General features: G+C 41.3%; 1 protein-coding gene across 10 annotated transcripts in view; it reads left to right on the forward strand.

Annotated features, from left to right (window-relative positions):
- LOC134288082 (scavenger receptor class B member 1) overlaps positions 1 to 14,483 on the forward strand; it is a 682,758-nt gene that overhangs the window by 440,703 nt on the left and 227,572 nt on the right. The gene's annotated exons all lie outside the window — the stretch shown is intronic.

Below are 14,483 nucleotides of genomic sequence, written 5' to 3' on the forward strand. Positions count from 1 at the left end.
TTGGGAAATTTGTGCCATCGCCATGAATACGAGTTTATTCATCATTTACCTGAGGGAGAAGGGAATAAAAAAAGGATGGGACAGGGGAAAGGACAGGTAAGTGTATGAGATCGTCATACACGCATAAGCGTACTATAATAGGTTCAGATAGCGTCCTGAAAAGAACACTGTAATAACGCATAAGCGTACCACAATGGGTTTAAATAGCGCCCTAAAAAGAACACTGTGATCCCGATCAGAAAGGCATAACAAAAATGTAACAAAATTATATAAACGGTTGAAAGATACAGGGTGGCCAAAATGATTGGGATAGGCAACTTTTTTTTTCTCACAAAAGAGTTCAACATGCTGTAACTTTTTTAGAGTGCATCAAAAAATCTCAAATTTTGACAGTTTCTCAACCTATTATATGTGCATCATTGGTACAAATTTGGGCGCGATTGGTTAATCTTTCGCGAAGCTAGAGGCGTTGTCGTAAAATACTATTTTTTAGACAATCAATTTTTGAGCTGTCATATCTCCGAAACCAGTGAACCGAATAGAAAGAAATTTTGAATGTTTATCAACAATATATTGATACTTGATGCAACATTATCAAATGTAATATTTTCTTACGATGAACAAAGTTGTACTGGTTTGATATTTTCACCCATATAGAGGAAAATAAGTCAAATTTACACTACCACATAAAAATAACTGAATGTGTTCTTCCTTTAATCCAAATAGGCACTAATACATCTAAATAGAGATATTTTGAGAACAGAAGTAGAATATCTTTGGATATAAAAACTAAAATTTGATGACATTGATGTAAAAATATTAGATTTTTTCGAAAAAGATCCAAAAAGTGTCAATACATGATAACTTTTTAAACATTTAAAAAGTAGGTACATATGTTTTAATAACTTGTGAAGCAATAATATATTGTTGATTAACGTTGAAAATTTCATTTAATTCCGTTCACTGATTTCTGAGATTTGAAAGATTAAAAATAAACTGTCCGAAAAATAGTGTTTTACGTAAACGGTTCTAGCTTTACCAAATTTTAACCAATCGAGCTCAAATTTGTACCAATGATGCACATATAATAGGTTAACGTACAGTCAAAATTTGAGAATTTTTCATGCACTCTCTGAAAAGTTACAGCATGTTGAACTTTTTGTGAGAGAAAAAAAATTGCCTATCCAAAACATTTTGGCCATCCCCTGTATATCAATGTTTGTTATATTTAGATATATATTCTATGGTAGTTGCGACTGGAACTTGATGTTAACTTTTATGTTCGGCTATCTCAGTCATACACTTAATTAGACGTTATATGTTTATTTTACCCGACGTTTCGGCCATTGGGTGTGGCCTTTTTCAAGGGAAAACTGTTTTGTACAAATGTTTAATTAGTCTTGAGTTGTGTTAATTTAGTCTAGTGTTTCTTACATGGTTTCTCGTCTTCGTCTTAAAGATTTTGCTGTTCTGCTTGTCGTGTGGTCATGGTTTTGCTTCTGTGGGATTGTTATAATTTGTTTAGTTAATTTTACCTATTTTCGCTAATTTTACACTTACAATTGTACAAATTTTTTTCGTTTACACTTTTACTTATTCGTCACAGGGTTTTGTCTAGTGGTAAAAACGGTGATTTCAAAATGGTGAATTTCTGTTTAGTCAATTTATAGTTTGGTCTGTTTGTAGTATGAAGCTTTTGTGCTTTTATAGCTATCATACGATTGTTGTGTCTGTTCGTCGATTTTTTCTGCTCTGTCTATTTTTAAGTGTGTGTAATATGCCTGCATAGGTTGTACTGAGATTGTTTACGTCTGTTCGGTGGTTAACTGTATTGGTATTGTTTGTAATATGGCACATATCTAATAGTGGTAGGGCAGTTGTTCTTCTTCGACTTGACCAAAACAACAATACTTGACCAATCTAGAAGAACAACTGCCCTACCACTATTAGAGATGTGCCATATTACAAACAATACCAATACAGTTAACCACCGAACAGACGTAAACAATCTCAGTACAACCTATGCAGGCATATTACACACACTTAAAAATAGACAGAGCAGAAAAAATCGACGAACAGACACAACAATCGTATGATAGCTATAAAAGCACAAAAGCTTCATACTATAAACAGACCAAACTATAAATTGACTAAACAGAAATTCACCATTTTGAAATCACCGTTTTTACCACTAGACAAAACCCTGTGACGAATAAGTAAAAGTGTAAACGAAAAAAATTTGTACAATTATAAGTGTAAAATTAGCGAAAATAGGTAAAATTAACTAAACAAATTATAACAATCCCACAGAAGCAAAACCATGACCACACGACAAGCAGAACAGCAAAATCTTTAAGACGAAGACGAGAAACCATGTAAGAAACACTAGACTAAATTAACACAACTCAAGACTAATTAAACATTTGTACAAAACAGTTTTCCCTTGAAAAAGGCCACACCCAATGGCCGAAACGTCGGATAAAATAAACATATAACGTCTTATTAAGTGTATGACTGAGATAGCCGAACATAAAAGTTTAGATATATATTTTTTTTACTTATTCGTTTATTTTAAAGGCTCGGGCGCTTCATGGGCATAACTGAGCCGAAATTTACTGCCTTAATGCTATGTTAGTGTGTGAAGCCGAAGTACTCGCGGCTGTTTCGAGTTTAGAAATAAAAAAAAATAAAATTGGGAAGGAGGTATTTAGGGGTCTTAAACTAAATTGTTTGCGAACTTATACTAAAAACATTGATGGGACAAAATATCCTTATCTGAAATGGAACAAAAAAGAAAGGGCTTTATCGGTAGACAACAACAAGAAGAAGACAAACGGTAGGGGGATGGGCGACAGACAGGGGCGAACAGCAAAACCTAACGGCGGCCAACGTAAACAAGGAACGTACATCGAACTCTGACATCAACACGCTTCAAAAACTGATATATGATATACATGTATTCCAAATCAAGGTCTGCCAACACTTTTCTAACGGGTTTCTGTTGTTTTCCTCGGACCCGGAGAATTTCATGCAGCTCAGATCTGACCTCACGATACTCATTGCATCCCCACACGACATATTCGATATTCTGGTAAGCCACGCCACAGACACAGAGATTGCTTTCTGAAAGCCCAATACGGAAGGTATGTGCGTTCAACAAATAGTGGTTGAACATCAACCGACACATTACACGAATGAAATCGCGGTTTAAATCCAACCCTTTGAACCATGGCTTCTTCGACACCTGTGGAATGATGGAGTGCAACCATCTACCCATCTCTCCATTTGATCAAGGTCTCCTGACGGGCCAATGCAAAAAATTCGTCGAAGGCGATTTGACGCTCGTAAATATTGCCTTCGCTAGCGCTCACCTTAGCCAGCGAGTCCGCCTTCTCATTGCCCGGAATCGAGCAATGTGAAGGGACCCAAGCTATGGTGATGGTGTATGAGCGTTTGGTCAAAGCACTCAATACTTGGCGTATTCCATTCAGGAAGTACGCTGAGTGTTTCATCCGTTTCATTGACCGAACAGCCTCCAGAGAACTTAGACTGTCGGTAAAAATGAAGTAGTGCTGAGGGGGAAGAGTGCGAATGTACTCTAGGGTGTAATGTATAGCTGCTAGCTCAGCAATGTATACCGAACATGGCTTTTGAAGCATGTAGGTGGCGCTGTGAAATTCGTTGTAGACACCAAAACCAATCGAATCATCGGTTTTCGAACCGTCTGTGATGAACTGTCTGTCCCCGCTAACATGCCCGAACTTACTTGCAAAAATCTGTGGAATACCTACGGAACGAAAAGATTCCGGAATACCGGTGATCTCATCCTTCATAGAGAGATCAAAATCCACTTAGAAGCTGTCGAAGTCTGAGAAGTTGTCACGATTGGTGTTAACCGGAAATGGGCTTTACCTCCTGCGTCATGTACCAGTAGTACACACTCATAAAACGAGTTTGAGGATTCTGTTCGAGCAGCTTTTCAAAATTTTCTATGACCAATGGATTCACATCCACGCATCGGATGAGGAACCGGAACGACAACTCCGCAAAGCGGTCTGTCAGAAGCTGTACACCAGCAAGTACCTCTAAACTCATTGTGTGAGTCGAGTTCATGCAACCTAACGCGATCCGAAGGCAACGGTTGTTGAATCCGTACACAACAGTGGAACACCCGACAGTCACTACACCAGACTCTCGACGGGACTTTCGCGTTACAGGAAGAATACACAGATTCTCAATATTGCAACAACTAAATATCTCTTTATTAATAAACGCACAACGATTAAACACTTCCTAACTTATCCGAATCTGTAACAACAATGCCGATCATCGATCACGTAAACGTCAACAGACATCTCAGGGGTAACACACTTCGCAGTTTTGCCGCACCTGCTTGCGAGGGGTTGGACACTACCATATCTCCTCCTCCAACACTCCTCCTTAGTGACAAACCCTTCGCTTCTTGAAAACGCTCCTCCTTAATCCAGACAGTTTCTATTTTAACTGATCTCTCGTCAGCCACATAATTTCCTCCGTCGACATTCACATTCTTAGCTTGCATAGGTGGAACAATCCTCCGCGTTTTTCTCCTACTAGTACGACCCTGTCTCCTCTTGCGATCCAGCAACTACCAGATTTGAAGCTTACCGTGTATCCCTCTGCAACCATTTTGCTTACCGAAATTACATTCGCCTCCAAACCAGGCGCGTACAATACTTCTTTCAACTTAACATCAACTCTTTCGTCATTCCTTCCACGTCCAGAAAACTCCACTGCTCCTGAAGCTCGAACGGAAATTTTCTTACCGTCAGCAAGACAAACCTCTTCTCTGCGTCGCGATACGTTAGTTAGGTTTCCGATGTCTCCAGTCATATGCTTTGTGCATCCACTATCGATCAACCAACCATCAGACATATTGATGTCAACCGTTGTAGTCGTGAAGCACACATGACCTCTGCTTCCTCTCCAGCTACTTCCAGTAGCGGAATCATCTTCTCTTTGTCGTCTGTCATTCGAATCACGTCTCTCGGTCGTCAACATAGGGCAATCACGCCGAATATGGCCCTCTCTGTGACAATGGAAGCACTCTCGTTTAATATACTCCGTCTTGTTTCCAACCTCCGCTGAGAAGCCGTTCGAAGAGCCTTCACTTCGTTTTCTTCTTCTTTCTCACACCGCCGACGCCACTCGTCAAGAAGTTTTCCCTTCACGTACTCCATTTTAAGTTCTTCCTCCGGTCTGCCTTCCAGCGCTGCAATCAACGGGTTGTACGTCTCGGGCAAACTAGACAGCAGGATTGCTACTATCCAGTGTTCGCCCAGCTTCTCCCCCATGCCTTGAAGCCTATGCACCAGATTCGCCACCTCAGTCAAATGCTTCGACATATCGCCTTCCTCAGCCAACCTCAAAGAGCACAACTTCCGCAATACGTGGATTTTATTGCACAGCGATCCGCGTTCATGATACCCTTTCAATCTCAACCACATCTCATTTGCCATGGAAACATCAATAACATGCGACAGCTGACAATCATCGAGCGCCAATTCGATCATCGCTCGAGCGGATGCATCTTTCGTGGACCACGACGTACCAGCATCGTCCGGTTTGGGTTCACTCACAATTGCCCACAGTCCTTCCTTTACCAACATCAGTTCCATTCGGAACTTCCAACTGGCCCAATTACAATTGTTCAGCCACTCCATCATTACTTTTACGTCACTCATTTTTAACCCGAATAGTTTGATTTACAACACACTAATTTGATTATAATGTCTCGAAACGTAAACACAGCTTCTTCTTCCTTTTACTGGGCCCATAACCTGTTGAATCCGTACACAACAGTGGAACACCCGGCAGTCACTACACCAAACTCTCGACGGGACTTTCGCGTTACAGGAAGATCAATATTGCAACAACTAAATATTAGTGTGGGTCATCGGAACCGTTTTCTCAGATCAAAGCTTTTTTGGTTCCATTTCGGGTCCTGAGTATCTGTGCAAAATTTGAGCACGATCGGTTGCGTCTACACTTTGCGCATTGCAATTGAAATTTGTATGGGATTTTGTATGGGAAAACATACTTTATTGCATTTTAGCCATAAGTTGAAAAAGTTTGTCTAAAACTTTTTGACCGATACTGTAAAATGATAGCCAAGGGTGTTCTGAAACACTTTGTTGAAAACCGCAAAGCGATCTGATGCTTGTGCAAATAGTTATAACCAACGAACCGCATGCATGTGTTTATGTTTTAACATGTAAAGGAATAACAATAGCAACAAAATCATGCTGTTTCGCCAAGCAATGCCAACGCTATAACTTTTTTCATAAGCATCAGATCATTTCGAGGTCTTCGACAAAGTTTTTCAGGACACCCTAGGCTATGTTTTCACTTTATCGGTTATACCGTTTTTGAAAAATTCGAGCTTGTTATGAGAAAAATGCAAAAAAGTGTGTTTTCCCATGTAAAACCCCATACAAACTTTGAACGCGATGCGCAAAACGTAGACGCAACCGATCGTGCCCAAATTTTGCACACTTAATTGAGTCCTGAAATGGGATCAAAAAAGCTTTGATCTGATGAGATACTATTGAATTTTCCATTTTTCCATATAAACGATGACCCACTCTACTAAATATCTCTTTATTAATAAACGCACAACGATTAAACACTTCCTTACTTATCCAAATCTGTAACAACAATGCCGATCATCGATCACGTAAACGTCAACACCCAAGTAACATTTTAAGTTTTGTTCGACTCTACAAGAGATCTTCATGACCAAATTTTTAAAACTTGCAATAAAACTGATTTATACATCAAAACCTCTTGATAACCTCTTTAAGAGAATCTTCCGGCTAAGTGGACCACTCTCGGAGAGGTTTTGCAAACCGCATTAGAAGTAGCAATAAACCCGTTTTAAAACCTAGTTGAGAAGTTTCCCATTCTCGATTGTTGTTGTTTTTTTATCAACAAAACTATGACAGCTCAAGATGCAGAAAAGCTTCTTCGATGGCACGTAAAGCTCAGGAGGATGCATCATTCGTAAGTAGAAAGCGATCATTTTAAAGCAATATTTTAGTAGTTATTGTGTTGGTAGGCTTATGCGCATTCAATTTTACCGTGAATATTGGGGTTGCTGAACCATAAAATTAATGCGCTTCGAAAATAGTAAAAATTATCATCTTGGAATGAAATAAATCAATTGGTTAATTTAGTAAAACTATCGCGAATCACAAGAAAACTCAGCAGAGATAGTTTATTCATGTGAGCACGTTATGGAAATTATGGCAAACTATCAATTCATTGCTAATTCGAGCATAAATAACTATTTTCCATTCACGTTAGCTAATTCTTCAATATGGCGACGACCATAATCAGCGAAAATAACACGAAAGCAAGTTTACTTTTATGATGACCGCAATAAACCTAGCAGTGTCGTTGTTTCGGATTTTCCACCAACAGATGTCGTTCTTAATCGAACGGATCGCCATCTGTTGAGAGTTTTAACAGTTTTATCGTGGTAATAATGATTGCCAGAAGGTTTACATATCGGAGGGTTTTGTTTACTCTTAAAATCCGTCTTTATGCATATCTTCAAGTATACTATAAAACATTTCATCAATGGTTTTCATAAAAACAGTCATAAAACTGTGAGTTTTAATTATTGCTGTGATAAAACCCTAATAAAAATCAAACAAAACCAACCAGCAATGGAATTGTTACTTGGGATATGCAAGTGCGTTGAACTCCCCCTTTTGGGGATATTCGGTAAAGACGGGCGAAATTCAATTTCAGTTACCAGAATTCAACGATACGTAATGGAGTTGTCAATCTATAATTTCAATATTGAATACCGACCAGCGAACAAAATGGCTAATGCTGATTTTTGTTCGCGTTTTCCATTGGAGATAGAAGTACCTAGACACTTAGAAAAACAGTATATTAAGCATTTAAACTTCTCTGGAGATTTACCATTAGATTTCACGATTGTAGCTAGAGAATCATTAAGAGATTTTTATTTGCAACAAGTTGCAGCCTATATGAAAAATGGTTGGCCGGAACGAATAGATCCATGCTTCAAAAACATCTTCTCACAGCATCAAGACATTGAGGAAATCGACGGATGCTTGCTTTTTCAAGAAAGAGTTATTATTCCTTCTTCGTTGCAAAGAAAGGTTTTGCAAATGCTCCATGTTAATCACACAGGTATCGTCAAAATGAAGCAGCTGGCCAGAAGAAGTGTATATTGGTGTGGAATCAACTCGGATATCGAATCTTTTGTAAAGAATTGCGAGGTATGCATAAAAACATCGGTTGTCCCCACTCACAAAGGCACTTCTGAATGGATTTCTACTTCTAGACCGTTTAGCAGAATTCACGCTGATTTTTTTCTATTTTGAAAGACGAACGTTTTTATTGGTGGTTGACAGTTATTCTAAATGGTTGGGAATTGTTTGGATGAAGTACGGTACTGATGCAGAGAAAGTGATTAAAGAGTTCATCAATTTTTTTGCAAGGTTTGGCCTTCCGGATGTAGCAGTCACGGATAACGGTCCAAATTTCTGTTCGCTCCCAACGCGAAGATCCATCCTGATTTGAACCCCTTTCCCCGTACAACTAACCTCGAGTCGCCGCGAGTATTTTACGGCTCCAATCCCAACCAACAATCACCCAATTTACCCTCACACACCACGTCGTTTGTGCCTGTCCACCGAGCGACGACGTAATGATTGATCATGCAAGGATCGACCGACCAACCACGCGTGGCCGCGCACGCTATGTCTGAACCAACAGATTATAAAAATTGAATGTACATCGGGTTTCTTTCCATAAAACATCAGTATTCAAGCTATATTTTCATTTGCAGAAGGTTTCAAAATATTCTATCGGGGAAATTTTGATTTTTCCATCTTTTTGACCGTTTTTCATACAAATTTGCTTGAAATCCTCATTTGCGGTCAATTTCTCTCCCATACAAAATGTATGGAAAAATTTTCACCGATAGAATATTTTAAAACCTTCTGCAAATGAAAATATAGCTTGAATACTGATGTTTTATGGAAAGAACCCCGATGTACATTCAATTTTTATAATCTGCTGGTTCAGACATAGCGTGCCGCGTGTCCTTATGTGCCAGCCAACGACGACGACCGAACCATCGCACTACTGCCTATGTAAATGGAAGTTTCCACCATTGCCACAGCGCAGCGCAAGCAACAGATTTTATACCTCCATTCAGTTCTCTACCGTCCTTCAAGAAGATTGTGTGCGCGAACATGAAAGAGTCATCATTCAACCACCGACATGTAAACACGTATCAACAAGAGAAATATAGTTGTAGTTAAGTAGTTTAGTATACAACCGCCTTTTCCTCCCCAGTGGAAGCCACAGCCTTTCCAAAAGCTAAGTTCCCCTCCTTCCCATCGAGCTACCGGTCCTGTGCTGTTCCTCCGACGGAACATTTGGTCCTAGCGAACCGGATAAAGGATCCAGTGCCCTGTGAAGCTGCAACCGCAGCTGTGTTGTCGCCAATCAGCCGATTGGGACAATTCCCTTCCATTGCTGTCGCCGACAGCATACAGCAATCCTACCGAGAGGGTTGCTGGTGTTCCTGCCCCGGTAGTTTGATCCCAGAGATTTGTTTGATTTTCCGTGGCTTTCATAGTGGAGAGAAACCCCTTTTTTAAATTGTTTCTCGGGAATATCTTTATCAGTTGCGTCCTTACTGCAGCTTACATCGTACACAATTGTCTCGTTTTTAGAATCATCAAATCTTACCTGTCTGGTATTTCGGTTTGATTGTTCAACCGGCGAATTGGCTTTCGGGTTGATCACAGTTAACACTGTACGAGGTCTGTAACGCAAAATCAATTCACTGGGTGACAAGGATGTGACGGTTGTTGGAGTACTATTATACCAAGCGAGTATTTCATTTAACTTCCGCGACAAAGTTCTAGAATTCAATTGTTGATCCAACAGACGTTTTTTCAAGAAACTTTTTACAGTTTGTACCCCGCGCTCAGCTGTACCATTGGACTGAGGATGATACACTGGCGATTTAGTCACTTTAACGTTTCGCGTCTCCCAGTGGTTCACAAATTCAAACGAATTGAACGGAGGTCCGTTGTCGGACACAATCTCCTTAGGCAGTCCAAAAAACTTGAAAAATTCTTCTAACTTTTCGTTAACATGATCAGCATTAGTACTCGTCATCAACTTTGCTTCGATAAGCTTAGAAAAGGAATCTACTATAATCAAAAAGGTTTTTCCCTCGAACGCAAAGAAATCAATGTGGATCCTGTCCATCGGACAACTCGTTTTTGGCCACTTTGAAGTAACCGTTTCAGTTGGAACATTGCGCCTCTGATCACAAATCTCAGAATTCTTGAAGTAATTTTCAATGTCGCTTTGCATGTTTTTCCACCAAAACAAACTTCTACCTAACATTTTACCGCGCACGATTCCATCATGATTCGAGTGTAACATCTTCAAGATGATGGACTGTAGCAACTCCGGTATTACTACACGATCACCGTAAACAAACATCCGTATTGGGAATTCAGTGAATTCCGAAGATTGTAATAATATTTCAGATGTTCCGGTATAGTACGCGGCCATCCGCGCATCACGAATCCGTAGACTTGAGAAAGGATTTTATCTTTCGCGGTAAAATCTGCAACGTCACGCGTTTTCAACGGCAGATCTGGACAGTTTTCCAGTCTGTTAATCGACAATTCTATTTCCGTATTTCCCGGAACCGGTAACCTCGATAACGCGTCCGCGTTCGCCAAACACCGATTTGGCTTATACTCAAATTCGTATTCGTACATGGACAAAATAACCGCCCATCTCTGTAGACGCGATGTTGCTACAATCGCCGTACCCTTACGTGGATGGTAAATTTCTTTCAACGCCTCGCAATCGGAAATAAGCTTGAACTTATGACCGTAAATGTATTTGTGAAACCGTTTCACTGCGAAAATGAACGCCAAACCTTCCCGATGAAGTTGCGAATAGTTCTTTTCCGAAGGAGATAACGTACACGACGCAAATAAGACTGGCTTTTCTTCGCCATCAACGATATGCGATAAGACTGCTCCCACACCGTATGGGCTAGCATCTGCCGCGACGACAATAGGTTTCCGCGGATCGTACAACTGTAACACGTTATTATTCAAAATTAATTGCTTGCTATTCGCGAAACTGTCCTCACATTCCTGAGTCCAGATAAAACGTTCGTCTTTCCGTAACAACCGATACAAAACTCGCAATTCCGATGAGATATTCGGTATGAACTTTGCGTAATAGTTCAACAATCCGAGATACGACTGCAACTCAGTCACGTTTTTCGGCGCCGGCGCGTTCACAATTGCGTCGACCTTGTCTTTGTTTGGTCTTAATCCGTCTTCGGAAATCGTATGACCTAAATAATCCACGGAGGCCTCGAAAAATCTACTTTTATCAACGTTAATCTTCACATTGTAGTGGTTCAAACGCGCTAAAACGACATCCAAAATTGCCCTACATTTCTCGTAGCTGTCGGCTCCAATGAGCACATCGTCTAAATAACATCCACAGCCCTCAATATCCCCCAAGATCTGATCCATTATACTCTGAAAAATCGAGGGCGCACTCGCCACCCCAAAAGGCAATCTCAAATACTGGAACAATCCAACGTGAGTGTTGATTGTTAAGTACTGCTGAGAGTTCTCTGAGACTCTGAGCTGTTGATATGCACCCCGAAGGTCAATCACACAAAACACTTTACAGTTCGCTAATTTTGCAAAAATATCATCTATCCTCGGCAACGGGTAGTGCTCTGAGCGTAAAAACGGATTGATCGTGACCTTACAATCAATGCATAACCTCAATTTGCCATTTGCCTTTCTGCCGTGTGCAGCATAGTTGTCCCATGTTAATAGGGAATCCCATAGAACATGGGACAACTATGCCGCACACGGCAGCTTTGGTACTACAACAATCGGAGAGGCCCATCTACTGTGTTGCACTCTCTTTAAAATATTCTCTTCACAGAGACGATTCAGCTCAGCTTCGATCGCTGGACGCTGTTGAAACGGAGGAGAGTATGCCGCATGGAAAATAGGAGTCACATTGCTCTCAATAACGATCTCGGCTTCAAATTCGCGAATGGGAGAATTGATATTTGATACTGTATTGGGGTATTTAACGTGTATTGAATCAAAAATTGAACGATCAAAAGAGTTTATACTCACATTATTTTGTTTAAGCGATGTTCTCCAGCTCGGCCATAGTACGTCCATCCAGGTCCGCCCAAGAAGAGGTCTGAAGGATTTTTCGCTCTCGATCACCACAAGCACTAATTTTTTGCTCGGACCACTTCTATCCTTAGCTACCTGTGCACTGATTCCACCGATAATATGTAACCCTTCACCGGTCACGGTTGAAAAATCATTCTTCACACCAAACAACGGTAAATGAGACAATTGCTTCCGATACAAGCCACTACTAATTACTGTCGCACAAGCACCGCTATCAACTTCAAATTCTATAGCCTGGCCTTCTACAAACAAGGTTTCACTCATCACATCACTACGCTCTAGTAAAAACGACTTATCCTGGAGAGAATTCAGCTGCATCCGCAAGTTAGCCAGATCCAAGGCCAACTCATCTCCGGAACCTACCGTCCCCACGGTCTGGTTCTTCCGGGGCTCCTGACTCGAACTACGATTCGGCTTCGACACTTTCGAAAAACACATGCTCGCTGCATGGCCCTGTTTACCACAGGAATAGCACTTCCAGTTCTTCGCAGGACACTTCCCAGGCTCGTGTTCACGACCGCACTTATCACACAGCTTTCTTCTTCCGGATTGATTCTTCTTGTCATCAGCGATCGACTTTTGCTTCTCGCGCGCCACGGTTTGTTCGACCTCACCACGTGAGCACTAAAGTTACCTTCACGCACTTTGTTGTCCCTTTCGGCTAACTCCCACGTCAATGCCTCTTCAACCGCCTTGTCGAAGGACACGTTCTTCTGTTTCAGTAGGTGTGTACGCAGCCTACCGTCGAAGATCCCGAACACAAATCTGTCCCGCAACGCTTCTTGCAAAAAGTCACCGTACTCACACTTTTCTACCAACGCTTTCAATTCCACTACATATTCAGTCACCGATTGTCCAGCTTTCTGGTCGGCTTGATGAAAACGATACCGTTCGGACACTTTGTTCACTTCTGGCCTGAAATGCCTTTTCAAGGTCACCACAAGCTCATCGTACCGTTTTGCACTCGGGTTCACTGGTTGTAGCCATTTTTTCAGGATCGCATATGTATCCATCCCCAAATGGGTCAGTAAAAATGCCACTTTTCTCTCTTCTGGCACATCGTGAAGGAGAAAATGCTGGATCATTCGATCTTCGTACACTTCGAAATCATCACCCGCGACGTAATTCTCGAATGTACCGAAATTGTACGTTTTCGACGATCGCGCTTGCGTTCCGGCACCCGACTCCGGATACTCTTTCACTCCGCCTGTAGCCATCCTAACCTCAACCGAATCACGTGTTCACTCGCGTCGAACTAACGATCGTTCTGCTAACGCCGCTACTGTTTTCCGCACGATTCTCACCACGTGTTCTTCTATCGCACTTACGAATGCAAAAATCACTTCCACAACTTCGCCGCCAGAATTTAATGTGTCTTTCGGGTTGGGTTCAAACACTCGGGTTAGGATGGTACTTACTATTTATTCGTGCTGATTCGTGCTGATTCGAGGAGTGAGCAATAAAAGAGAAAGTTACAATGATTGATTGGTCTTTTATACCATTAACAATAGCATGGTTAGGGGATCGTCAGCTTTGACCTTTGTCAAGCCTTCCTATATGCATTCGATATTATTTCGATGTTTACAAGGTTTTCATCTAGGTATACTACACCCACAACAAAGCCTGTGTTCTGGTGGAAACCCTGTTGATTTCCTGCCCGACCACCAGTGACAGGCTTAACAAGCGAAAGTCGTCATCCAGCTGCTTCGTGGCGACCACTGTACCACGCTGGCTCAGTCCTTCTTCTCGAAGAAGCCAGTCACCGAGTCCAACGACGGAACAGCCCGTTCCGATTCCTGACGTGATGGAGAGGCCACGCACATCTTTGCCGAAAGAGAAAATGGTGAGTACGAATGTTACCAATCCAATCCAGACTGCGAAGCCGCGCTGCGGCGAAGATTTCTCCAAGAAGAAGACGCTTTTGCGTGGACCAGCCGAGGTCCAACCTGAGAGTGATTTCGCCGAGGTCACTATTCCCGAGTCGGCAGCCCCGCCGGCTGAAGAAGTAACCAACACGGACAGAAAAGCGTTCACATTGAAACTAAAATGACGTTTGTTGAATATACACATTGAAATTCTTTTGAAAATATGTAAATTCTTATAGTTTCAAACAGATTTGCTAATTTAAAATCCATATGAAATTATGCTCGATTTAAAAATCCAGTGTTTTGTGGCGACTCTTGT

Source organism: Aedes albopictus, chromosome 2, assembly GCF_035046485.1.
Source record: "Aedes albopictus strain Foshan chromosome 2, AalbF5, whole genome shotgun sequence".
NCBI lineage: Eukaryota > Metazoa > Arthropoda > Insecta > Diptera > Culicidae > Aedes > Aedes albopictus.